Source organism: Pleurodeles waltl, chromosome 3_1, assembly GCF_031143425.1.
Source record: "Pleurodeles waltl isolate 20211129_DDA chromosome 3_1, aPleWal1.hap1.20221129, whole genome shotgun sequence".
In the NCBI taxonomy this organism is placed as follows: Eukaryota; Metazoa; Chordata; class Amphibia; order Caudata; family Salamandridae; genus Pleurodeles; species Pleurodeles waltl.
Window position 1 is genome coordinate 670,820,156 of NC_090440.1, and position 12,924 is coordinate 670,833,079.

General features: G+C 46.1%; 1 protein-coding gene across 1 annotated transcript in view; it reads right to left on the minus strand.

The window, feature by feature from the left end:
* Positions 1-9,547, minus strand: part of DAGLA (diacylglycerol lipase alpha) — a 258,639-nt gene extending 249,092 nt beyond the window's left edge. Inside the window, exon 1 of the mRNA XM_069223236.1 lies at positions 9,356-9,547. The gene's annotated coding sequence lies outside the window, so the exon portion shown is untranslated. The remainder of the gene's footprint in view (positions 1-9,355) is intronic.
* Positions 9,548-12,924: the final 3,377 nt, after the last annotated feature.

Below are 12,924 nucleotides of genomic sequence, written 5' to 3' on the forward strand. Positions count from 1 at the left end.
CCACACCACAGCACCAGCCCCTTCACAGCACAAAGTATGAATGACTCCAACCCCAACACAAAGCACTGTGCAACATCGGCTCCAACTGAGCTTTAAAATTGTAGGCAGTCGTGCAGAGGTTAAATCTCCCTTCACAGAAAGCAAAAACTCCTTTGCTTAGTGTACAGCAATACGCACCTGAAAGCGTTACGGTTGCCCTTGCATCCCTTCATTACCAAATAACCGAGTCCTTAATAGTATTTCACATACCAAACAATGCTCTTCAGGTCCATTTCTGGTTGACTGGAGCCAATCCTCTCCCATAACAGTAAAGGAGCTTCAGCACCAGCAAAAGCGTGTGCTTGGGGCAGGGAGGCCTTCAGCTAACATGGGTACCTGGTAAGCACTGTTCAAGGGTCAATGTTGTCAAACAACCATGCCGAGCCGAAGAGGAGTTGAACACCTCAGAGCATGGAGAGAAGAGAAAGTCTGTTGTTTTTTCGAGGCAGCCAAGAGAGCTTGGAAAGCAGTGGTTCCCAACCTGTGATCCAGGGAAACCAGGAGGTCCACAAACCCTCCTCAGGGGGTCTGCGACTGCTTAGAAAAAAAATCATATTAACAGGTTGATAAAGTGTCTATAAATAAAGTGGTAAAATGTACACGGGTCCCAGGATGCTTTTTTCTGACCTGACCTGGCAGTTCCCATGGAGAGCAGGGTCAAGACTGATTTGCATATGGCTGGGTCCAAACTGGGGTAGCATGATGGGGTAGCAACAGAACGATGGATTCAACCCAGATCTGTGACTTGGGGTGAGTGAAAACTTTCAGCACTCCGTCCATCATCCTTATGTTTTGCTAAATTTGGGCTAAGTGGCCAGGGTATGCTCAGATGTGGGTCCCTTGCTCACTGGATTAAAACTAGCCTGGCTGCAGGATAAGTGTACAATTGAACATTTTGAAACTTACTGTAAATATCAAGGAAGTTGAAGTTGGAGGCTAAAAATTATATTGGTATCCTCAGATTGATTTGTGGGAGCAATGCAGGTGCATCAAACAGAATATAGTATGATAGTATAGGATGTGTGGCTTCAATTGAATTTAGAAAAGTTCCAACCTTCCTATTAAAATGTTACTTTTTTATTTATATTTGTTTGCAAATTAAAAACAATGAGTAATCATTTGTGTATGTTTTATTAATGCTTGTTTCTGCATTTTTTGTGTATTGTTTCACGGTTCAAATTATCAACAATGTTTAGGCCGCGGTTCCCGGCTTCCAGTAACGACTCAGTGGGGCAACCCCGGATTCTCACAATGCTTCAGTGGGGGTCCCCGGCTTCCAGTAATGATAAAATGGAGGCCCACAGAAGTCAAAAGGTTAAGAAGGACTGTTGTAGAAGACACACATATGCTGGCCGTGCACCCTGGATGCACACTGCACTGCAAAGTGGTCTATCAAGTCGTAGAGGGAATTTCCGTTCAACTTCCGTTCCGTTCAGTTCAACTGAATTGGTTGAATACTAACTAGTTTTAATGTATAGGCACTTGCCATTACAGTCTACTAGTTACATCACAATCACACTGCAAGCAAGAGTCACCATTGCCCAATGACACTTACTTTATAGAATTCAGAAGAATTACAGATACCGTGTCCTTTTGCAATTCTAGTCTCTGAAGGTCGCGTGCAGAATGCGGCGGCTAGCACATGAACCCACCGAGCTGTACTTATGCCGCTAACCTTCTTCAGCTGCCCTATGTCTTTAACCAGACAAAGACTTTTTGTTTCCAAAGCAGAGACTACCGGCTGAGAAACTAAAATATAGGACGGGTACTGCTAGTTTCGATAAAAGCGCTTTCTGAACTGCAAAGTTTATACATGAACCTGCTTGCCTGTCACCTGCTGTTTCAAAATGCATAATTTCAGTGTTGGGTTTAACAAATACGGTTGCCAGCCAGCGCTGAAAATGTGTATGGTTAATTCAGTGCCGACCGTAAGGAATATTTCAGAAAAGGACAACTGCAGATGTAACAGCACAAGACTGCACATGGACACTGTAAACACAAAGCCGAAACATTTCATTTTGAGACGTTTGATACACATGAAAATGCCACTAAGATACAATCACAGCTAGACTTAGTTTTGCAGTCTTTGCCTTTGTGGCTAGTGTGTTAATGTGTATATATGGCATCTGCGTTTCATGTCTGCCCGTGACAGAGGCCAAGGGGCACCAAGCCATCCATCAAACACTGTGCCACCAACCTAGGCTTGGAGTACTTCCCGACACCAGGACAGCGCCCAAGTGACACCAGACAATCCATCAAACACCGAGACAAGAGCCTATGGATAGAATACTGTCCAACATCAGGCCACCACACAGTCCAAGTGACACACGACATTCCGAAGTGACACTTGTCAATCCATCAAACACTGTGCCACCAACCTAGGCTTGGAGTACTTCCCGACACCAGGACAGCGCCCAAGTGATACCAGACAATCCATCAAACACCGAGACAAGAGCCTATGGATAGAATACTGTCCAACATCAGGCCACCACACAGTCCAAGTGACACACGACATTCCGAAGTGACACTTGTCAATCCATCAAACACTGTGCCACCAACCTAGGCTTGGAGTACTTCCCGACACCAGGACAGCGCCCAAGTGATACCAGACAATCCATCAAACACCGAGACAAGAGCCTATGGATAGAATACTGTCCAACATCAGGCCACCACACAGTCCAAGTGACACACGACATTCCGAAGTGACACTTGTCAATCCATCAAACACTGTGCCACCAACCTAGGCTTGGAGTACTTCCCGACACCAGGACAGCGCCCAAGTGATACCAGACAATCCATCAAACACCGAGACAAGAGCCTATGGATAGAATACTGTCCAACATCAGGCCACCACACAGTCCAAGTGACACACGACATTCCGAAGTGACACTTGTCAATCCATCAAACACTGTGCCACCAACCTAGGCTTGGAGTACTTCCCGACACCAGGACAGCGCTCAAGTGACACCAGACAATCCATCAAACACCGAGACGAGCCTATGGATAGAATACTGTCCAACATCAGGCCACCACACAGTCCAAGTGACACACGACATTCCGAAGTGACACTTGTCAATCCATCAAACACTGCGTGATAACAGAAATGCCCAACACCCCCACATGAATAAAGCGTATTGTTACACCAGCCTAAGTACAGAGCAATGTAAAACACCAGCCATTCATAAAGCACTGTGTGACAACAGCATATAGTGCTGTCTAACACCAGCCCACGATCAGCGCATAATCTAACATTAACCCACACACAGAGCAACGTAGGACATCAGCCCATGCGGAGAGCAATGGCCTATGTACAGAGCACCGTGTGACGCCAACCCAAGTAAGATCTGGACTTCTAGCAAACACTGTGTGGCAGCAGGCTACGCACACACTGTGTAATGCATACAATTCTCACACCAGCCCCGGAATAGTGGACAATGTGACGGCAGCTCATGGGCAGAGTAATGTAGGACATCAGCTCATGCGCAGCAAAATGTAGGTTACACCAGCTGATGGAACAGCAATGCATCATCAGCCACCAAAAAAACAGTCTGCGACAGCAACTAATGCACAGAGCACTCCATGATACCAACCCATTCGTACTGCACTGCATAGCAAGAGCCCATCTTCACAGCACTGGATGACACGACATCAATTTTCAAGCACGATATAATGGCAGTTCACCCACTGAGCACTGTACGATGCCAGCCCCTGCAGAGAGCACACTACGACATCAGTCCATGTGGGGATCACTATAGAGCAGCAGTCACAGAGCATTACATGCCACAAGAGAAATTAAATTAAATGAAACAGGATGCATCCAGCGCACGGATACTCAGACGAGTGTTCGGCGCTAATAACAGCTACCGGGGTGAGGAGAGCACCTTCAGAGCTCTAGTTGACATTAGCACACCCAAAAAACCATGTCTAGCACCTGTCCATCCATACAGCCCACTGAGCACTGTATGACACCAGGCCATGCTCAGAGCACTGGGCACTGACATCAAGCCATGGATAGGGTACCGTAGCAAACCAGCTCCCCTACAGAGACCTGCATGGCACCAGCGGGCGCATGCGACACCGTCTGACACCAGCAAGTCGGCCCCCGCTGATCGACACAAGGTTATGAATACAGCACGATGCGACCCCAGACCATGGATAGAAAAAGATTTGACAACCCACGCACGAACCCATGTATAAAACCCGCCCATGCAAAGACCAGTGTGTGACACCAGCCCATGCAGAGAGCACCATTACAGCAGCCCGTGTATAGAGAGAGCCATGTGTGATAACCAGCCAATGCATACAGCAGCATGCGTGACACCAGCCCTTACGTAGAGCAATATGTGACACCAGACAGTAGATGGATCAGTGTGATAGAACAACCCATGCACAAGGCAATGTGGGAATCCACCCCACCCACAGCACTGCCTGACATGAGCACTGCATAACACCAACCCTTTCATAGGGCACTACTGTATCATTCCATACACCCAGAGTACTGTAGGACACCAGCCCCTCGGGGAAGCACAATATAAAACCAGGCCACGCATAGGGTACACTATGGCACCAGCCCATGCATACAGCACTGTGTAACGTCAATCTGTGCAAAGGCCACTGTATTACACCGAGCGTCAACAGACCACTGAATAAAACACAGCCTGTTCATGCACTGTATGCCACCAGCCCATGCACAAAAACACTGGGTAACAACAGTCCACTTGTGGAGCACTAGGTGATACCAGGCCACCTGCAGAGCACTATGTCATGCTGGTTCCTCCAGACAGCATGGTACAAAGTACTGTGACACCAGACCATGCACACAGGAGTATACAGCAGCAGCCCATGCAGTAGTCTCTGTATGACGGTAGCTCACCCACAGAGCACTGTATGATCTCAGCTCATGGCAAGAGCACTGTGTGACACTGGCCCATGCTTAACACTGTGTGACACTGGCCCATGCTTAAGAGAACTATATGACAGCAGCTAGTGCGATATAGATAGTGTGACACCAACCCTTCCATACAACACCATTCACAGAGCTCTACAAGGCACTAGTCTACCTACTGAACACTGTAGGACACCAGACCTGGCATAGGCAACAATATGTCACCAGCACATGCACAGGACAACATAGCGCCCCGTATGCCACTAGTCACCCATAAATCAATATATAGTGCTAGCTAATGCACAGAGCACTGTGTGACATCAGCCCATCCATAGTACACTGTATGGCTCCAACACACCCACGGGGCACTGTATAACATCAGCCTGTCTGAAGAGCATGAACCGAAGCCTGTATGTACAGCACGATGTGACAGGAGAGACCACCATGAACCATTGTACACCGCCAACTGTATACCACCATCCTATGCAGAAAGAGGGTACTGTATGACACCAGCCCAACCTAAGAATTTTGCACTGAACCAGCCCAACCACAGCACCATATATGCACTTGCTCATCCATATTGCATTGTATGATACCAGCCATCCACACAGTACTTTATGGCACCACCCCCCGCCCACCCAGAGCACAGTGTTACATCAGCCAGTGCACTGAGCACTGGTACTTGCCTACCAATAGAGGACTGCGTGACATCATCCAAATCACACAGAAAGAACCGTGTGACAGAAACCCTTCCAAGGACGGTACATGTATAAACCACCCACTGTGCCACACCCGCCCACCAAGAGCACTCTGTGATACCAGCCTATGTATAGAGCACTGTGTGACACCTACGGCATATTATGACCCACTCGCCCTATGACACCAACCCTTTCCCATCAGTCCAACACTCCACGCCACCAGCCCATCCAAAGAAGCAGTATAAAACTAGGCCCAGGTAAAAATGTCCGTTAAATCGGAGAAATCTCTCATAATTTCGTGAATTTCACGTTATGGCTGTTAGGCGAAATTCCAGACGTTTTAGCGCAGGAGCACGCAAACAACATGAACAACCAAAGCTATGTGCTTCTATTTTATTTACTTTTTTAATGTGAAATCATTCTTGCATCTGAAATGGACACAAAGATGCATTCATGCTAAAATACAGCGCTAAATGTCAGTTTTGCATAATTTTTGCAGTTTCACAAAAGCAAATTAGGAGGATTTCACACACCCCTATATTAAACCAGCCAAAGAACAGAGAGCCCTATGACACCATCTCATTCAAAGGGCAGTGTATGGCACCAGCCCACTCACAGACCACAGTGTGACACCACTGAAATAGCACTGTATGGCATCAGCCCATCAATGCAGTACTGTAAGACACCAGTCCGTCCAATAAGCCGAGTAAAAAAAAGCCAGCCAAAGCAGAGAGCGCCCTGTGACACAGCTGATTCCTAAGGCACCGTATAACACAAGCTCATCCATGGGGCACTGTCTGACACAAGTTATTAGTACAATAAAAATGCCGACCCTCGCAAGTAAGCTGGACTATCGAGGCAGGCAGTGACATCAGTGTGATGGCTCGTTAAATGCACAAAGGCGTCTGTGCAAGCCATCAGACACCTTGTCCAGAGCTGGTGAAGTCCCAGCCCTGGCCTCAGGGCCCTGACACACTCAGGTGCCTCCCCATTTTTGATGCGCGGAGGCGTCACTGGTAAAGGTAGCTCTGTGTGCTTTATGTTTAAGCACTGCAGTGCCAGGGCTACGCCACAGTCAGCTCATCACCTCACCCTTTCACAACTCGTCATATAGTTAGGAAAAGGTAGGGTAAAGTAAGGAGCTATGTGCCTGTTACGAGGGTCAATGAAGCACCAGGAGCTCAAACAGAATGTGTTTTGTAAGCGAAAGCGAGAACAAAAAAACGTTCTAATTTTGTGTGCATGCATGCATGCAAGTGTGAGTCTGTGAGAGACACGGTGTTGGTAAAGGTGAGTGAAAGTGAGAACGAGTGAGTCAATGAGAATGAGTGACAGCGGAAGAGCATACAAGTGACTGTGAATTAAAGTGAGTATGAATGAATGCGTCAGATAGAATTACAGGGACAATAAGTGATGGAGAACTAGTGAAACAGAGTGAATGAGAACGTGCAAAACACAATGGGAATGAGAACAAGAGTAAATGCAAGCGTGACTCAGTGAGAAAGGATGAGCAAGTAACGAGTAATAGTGACTGCAAAGTCCCAATCAATGACTAAAAGTGAGGAAGAATGAGAATGAATGCTAGTAACTGCGAGAATGAATGAGAGATGGAATGAGTAAGAATGTGAGTACATGCATGCATATATATCTATATACATTAATATCTATATACATAAAATGACTATACATACAAAGTCATATTTAAACATGTCAACCGGACACTGCGTATACCTGAATTCTGTGTGTCATCTGGCACATTCAGCAGCTGTGATACTGGAACCCAAGGTGGAGGGTATGATAAAAAGATCTGGTCCTCCTCTAGAGACATAGCAAACAATATGATGAAATTTTGAAAAAAATTCAGACCCTCACTCCCAGTCAACAGATCTGGGCTAAATCCATAGTTCTTTAGCTCACCATGTTACCCCAGCATGGACTCAGCCATAGGCAAATTAGTCTTGACCCTGCTCCCCATGGGAACAGTCCAGCCCGAACTGCCAAGCCAGGTCCTTCCTGGTCAGTAAACAAGCATCCTGGCACCCAACACAGCAAGATGATGGACAGAGTGCTGAAACTTGTGTTTGCTATATTCGCTCTAAGTGGCTAGGGTATGCCCAGATGGGGGTCACTTGCTCACTGTGCCACTGGATTCAAGCTAGCCTGGCTGATGAGGTGTAATACCATGAAACCAGTCCCAGGAGTTCCTGGCTTGGAAGTATGGGCTGGACTGTTCCCATGGAGAGCAGGGTCAAGACTGATTTGCATGTGGCTGGGTCCAAACTGGGGTGGAAGACTGTACACTAACCATATACCGATAAAATAACACTCATTCTTGTTTGAAATTTACTGAAGGTCCCCATTTTTTACATAATCACACCATATCCAGCTTCCACCTGTTATGCGACAGGCTTCCTAATTCTCTGATGGAGCAAATTATTAATAGCGGTGACTTTCGATTACATTTTTGTACATTCTCTCACATAGTTAGCATTAATTTGAAAAAACAGATGACAAGGTATTTAAGGTCGCATATCCTTTCACCCTACCATATGCTAAGTTTTCTAACCATATCTTCAAAAAGACTACTGGTTCTGTCTTAAACTTTCTGATTTGCATCTTGGCTGCTTTGTAGTCCTTTAAACTGCCTCTGTGACCACACATAGCTCACGAATAAGGAATGGAGGAGGGTGTCTTGGTAGAGGAGGTGTCTCGTGGCTCACTAGTATCTCTTAATGTCTCTATGACATATGTTAGTGAGAGAGATTTATCTTAGTAATGGCGAGGAACGTCTCAGTGTTTGAGATGTCTCAGCGATGAAGGTGGATCAGGTTAGGAGATGTCTCTTCGTGAAAGGAAAGTTTCACAGAGACTGAGCCAGATATCACAGGGATTGAGGAAGTGTAATAATTTAAGCAATCTGTGAAGGTTCAGGTAAAGAGAGTTTCAGAGCTGAGTGTCTCTCGGCTTCAAACCTAGGTCGCTGTAAAAGAAAGTCTCTCTAGGTATCAGTCTGTGGTGGAATTTCTTTTAGGATCGAGATATCCCTTTCTAAATAAGGTGTCATAGTAATGTGAGATCAGAGTCTCAGCTATGGTTCAGAGTTGTCTTTCTCGAAAAATAACATGGTCTCTTAGTAAAGCCGATGACTCTCAGAAGGGGCAGTGTCTCGTAGTTGCAGGCATCTCTCCGCGAGGCAGGTGTTTCTCAGTGATGGAAGTGTCTCCTCGAAGGACATGGCTAAGTGATGGGGTCTTTCAGGGTTGGTGGGGGAGGGAGTTCACAGGGTTGAGGGTGGGTCAATGAGGACATAACCTCAGCGATGGATGTCTCTCTTAGAGGAAGAGGATGTGGGTGGGGACTAAGGGGGTAGCTCCGTTCTGTGACTAAGTGACCTGTCACAGGTGATAGTGGTGCATTCTCGGAAAAGAGAGGCATGTCTCAGTGATGGAAATGTCTTACGATGAGGGAGCCGTCTCTTAAGAACGGAGGGGTGGGACGGTCCTTCGGGGATGACAGTCATCATTCCCTGAAGGAGTATCACTCAGGGCTGAGGGGTGTCTCTCTGGGATGATCCATCATGAACCGGTGTTCGCCAATGCATTCTGGTATATTTCAGAGACAGGGCTCACTCTCTGTGATCTGATGGGGTGTCTCTCGTGATGGAGTGTTCGCAGGGATTTGGGTCTCTGGGTGCTTAAAGTGGATTCAGTGTGACTGAAGTGAGGTCTCTTACGGTCACATCCCCGGTCTTGCTCCTCAGTCTCCTTTGAGTGCCAGCTTCCCGGGTGCCGGTTGGGTGCTGCCCGCCGTCCGCTGCGCCTCAGGACGCCCACACGCCAAGGACCGCCCTTCCCGGGGAGGCATCTTCTGCACTGGGGGCCCCGCAGGGCTCCGGCTCTGAGCTCAGCAGGGTCGTGACTCCCCCCAACGCCCCCCGCCCTGAGCTCAGAGGAAGTGACATCACCCGGGAGAAGGGGATCTGTGTGTAAGACAGCAGGGCATTGTGGGAGAGACAGGGAGTGCCCGGGAGAGAGGGAGGGGCGCAAGGGGAAGAAAGGGAGGGCAGATGGAAGAGAGAGCTAGGAGGAGGCAGCCGAAGAAAAGAGCTGCCGAGGAGAGGAGACTGAGGGAAGGACGGAGGGGGAAGGGAGGGTCCAGAAGTGAGGAGCGTGAAGCGCGGAATACCGGGAAATGGGGGTTGTGGGAGGGTAAGAGGTGGGAGATTTATGTCAGATAGGTAAGAAATAGGACCGGAAATTGGAATGAGACTGCTCTGGATAGGGAAAGACATAGCTCGATGAGCGAGTGCTGAGAGACAGCTGTGCGCTAAAGTCAGAACTTTAGGGTAGGCAGGAGATAGGACCTGGATGTAGACGGTGCTGGATTTGGAAAACAAATATTTCGCGAACCCATTAATTGGAGTTAATGCGTATTTACAGCATTTCAGGACAGGAAAGTGTGAGATTTTGAAAAAGTCATCGAGGGTATGTTAGTTCCCCATTGACTTATATTGAATTAGTGGCAATTAAAGGCGGGAGACAGCTGAAATAAAGCCATGTTTTTACTGTAAAGCTCGGGAGTCTCCCGCCTAAATTGGTTCTGTTGGCATGTATAGATAAGATATGGCAGCTGGAAAGGGTTGGAGTCACGACGCCCGGAGTCATGAAAACAAAAGTCTGACAGTCAACTAATACATTTATTTTTGTTTTGAAACACTGTCACACAGAAATTGGGAAAAAGGAGAAGTGTGACAGTAAATCAGTTGTGGCTTTCCTGGTTGTTCACAGTGACAATGCATTCTAAAATATCTTTTGTGGTTAAGACACCTGCAATTTTCATGGGCTAAAAATAACTGTAAGATTACTCTGATAGTTAATGCACTTGTTAGAGTGATCTGTGTTTTGTCTACTCACGGTTTTGACTCGGAAAGTAGTATACAGGGTTACTGCGCCTGCTGTAATATACATCATATAACACAAAGATCCTAAATCTGTGTTTTATGTAGATAGGTGAGTGGGTCACCCTATTGGATACATATACTTTTGTTACTAAGGACCTGATTTAGATTTGGTGGGACAGTTACTCAGTCACAAATGTGGCAGATATCCTGCCCCCCTTATTATGATCGCCATTGGCTATAATTGGATCGTGATATGTCGGACAGGGCATCAATCATGTTTGTGATTGAGTAGCCCCCTCCGTCAAACTCTAAATCAGGCCCTAAGTTTTGTACTAAGTTTTGGTTCATAAGTTTCAATCCTCTTAGTATAGCACATTGAGATATGAACTGGCATCATGGAGCTGCAAGCAAATTACAAGGCACAGATTTAAAACCATATTGTTTTATCTATCTGTCCTTATTCCAAGGTTGTGAAAAATGTTTTTTTGGGAAGTGTTACCACAGACAACCCCAACCACTATGTTAAGTTTTAAATCCTGACTTTATGTTCATCCGGACCATGCAGTCTTAACATATAATGCTCAAGTAAGGATATTAGGTGACTCCTACACCTTATAAACCTCATTGTCTCATGTAACATTCCCTGTACATTGATTTATACACTTGTATGATATATTGCCTCTGTATGATGTGTGATGTATATTTCCTCCGACACCCTACATCAGGACAAGTAGCACTATAAAAAACTTAGTGCTATTTAAATAATTTGTGTAACTACTCATAGAGGCAGATACCTCTGACATTCTTATAGTATATTTCTTATATACATGGGTTGGTCAAAGTCAAAAACCTGCCTTCAAATAATAGCTTCTTTTAAGTACTTTTGAAGTGATAAACTGTGCTCCCAGCCCATCCCTGCAGAGTGCATCACAGGGCTAGAAGCACAGCATCTGGTATCCCTTAGGCTATCTAAGTTCCCCTGCCATTTGGCTATCTTCTTAACTCCGCCCTACTTAACAGCTCAGTCAGCTGCACTGGTATGAAATAATAAGCAAGTAAAATGCAAGAGTTAACAGTGTAATTCTACTCCACCTTCACTAAATTCTGTCACACCTTATAATATAAATCAGTTACCATTTCAGCTGGGAGGCTCCTTTACTGACGGCGTTTAGGCTATGGTGCAGCAGAGTATTCAGTAAGTGCTTGCAAGTCGTGCATGAAAATGTTCCATCCCTGAGACAGTACCCATTTACAGAGGCTAAAGGTTCCTTCCTCTCTGAGTGCTTTGCTCTCTGCTTCCCCTCAATGCAGTATTTTGCGTTGCCATTCACTAATCATTGGGGGATCACTGGCCTTCCAGCGTCATGTTACAGTGCATTTTACCAATATTGATTGTAGGTTCAAGAATCTGGATGCCAGTTGATGTATTTTGGAGTGGTGAAATAACCCTTATGCACTTGCTTGCCATGTTTTATGGTCGCTGTATTACATGATCTGCATGAGCTGAGATGTTATTTACCTCCAGTACTAGGACAGGAATGGGCATGACCATAACATATGCATAAGGTCAGCATTACGTTTGGTCCAGCATGGGCACCAGGTGGTGGCATCTGGGAAATATTCATTGATTTTGGTTGGTGAGAGATAGGCCCTATCAAAAATGTTGACATGTATAAACTGAAATCTTGCATTTCTGGACTCCTTTGTATGATATGCCAGCACCCTATCCTATTCCTTGTCATTAAATGCTCTACCCATCTCTGGTGTACAGGAGTGCTTCATTATGGTCTTAGTCAGCCAACTGATCAATTTATGTCCACACCCCATGGTTGCATGTATTGTATAACTGTGTGGGATTGTGGTTCCACTGACAGTGTGGACCAGTGGTCCGAAGTAAGTGGAACTGTGCTGTGTACGTCACAAGATTATCAAACGAAAGGAGATGACACTCTTGGAACTGATTGCCAAATGTTCTGATGCCAGCAGCTTCACAGGATCTAAGATCATGGTGTGATTGATGAGGTGAGCCGTCAGCTAGACAAAATAGGGATGCACTAGGGACATACATCAAGATGTTTCAAAGCAACAATGAGTGGTACATATAAGCTGTGAATTAGCGGAGACCGCTTCACCAGGGAGGGGAAAAGGCATGCAATGTGTGAGTCGGAAGCTGTGACCAGCATTGATGTATCATCTAGCTAGTATTCAGGTAACCATCTGCACACCAGATGCAGTTCAGCAGCAAAGTAGTAATGTTCAGCACGCTTAGTTTTCTCAATGCCAACCTGTGACAACCAGAGCGCCGAATGAGTACATCCAGCATGGTGTTTAATGTGCAAAAAAAAAAAACAGTTAAGTATAATAGGAGGTTACTGAAATAATACAGAAGTTGAGGGAGGACA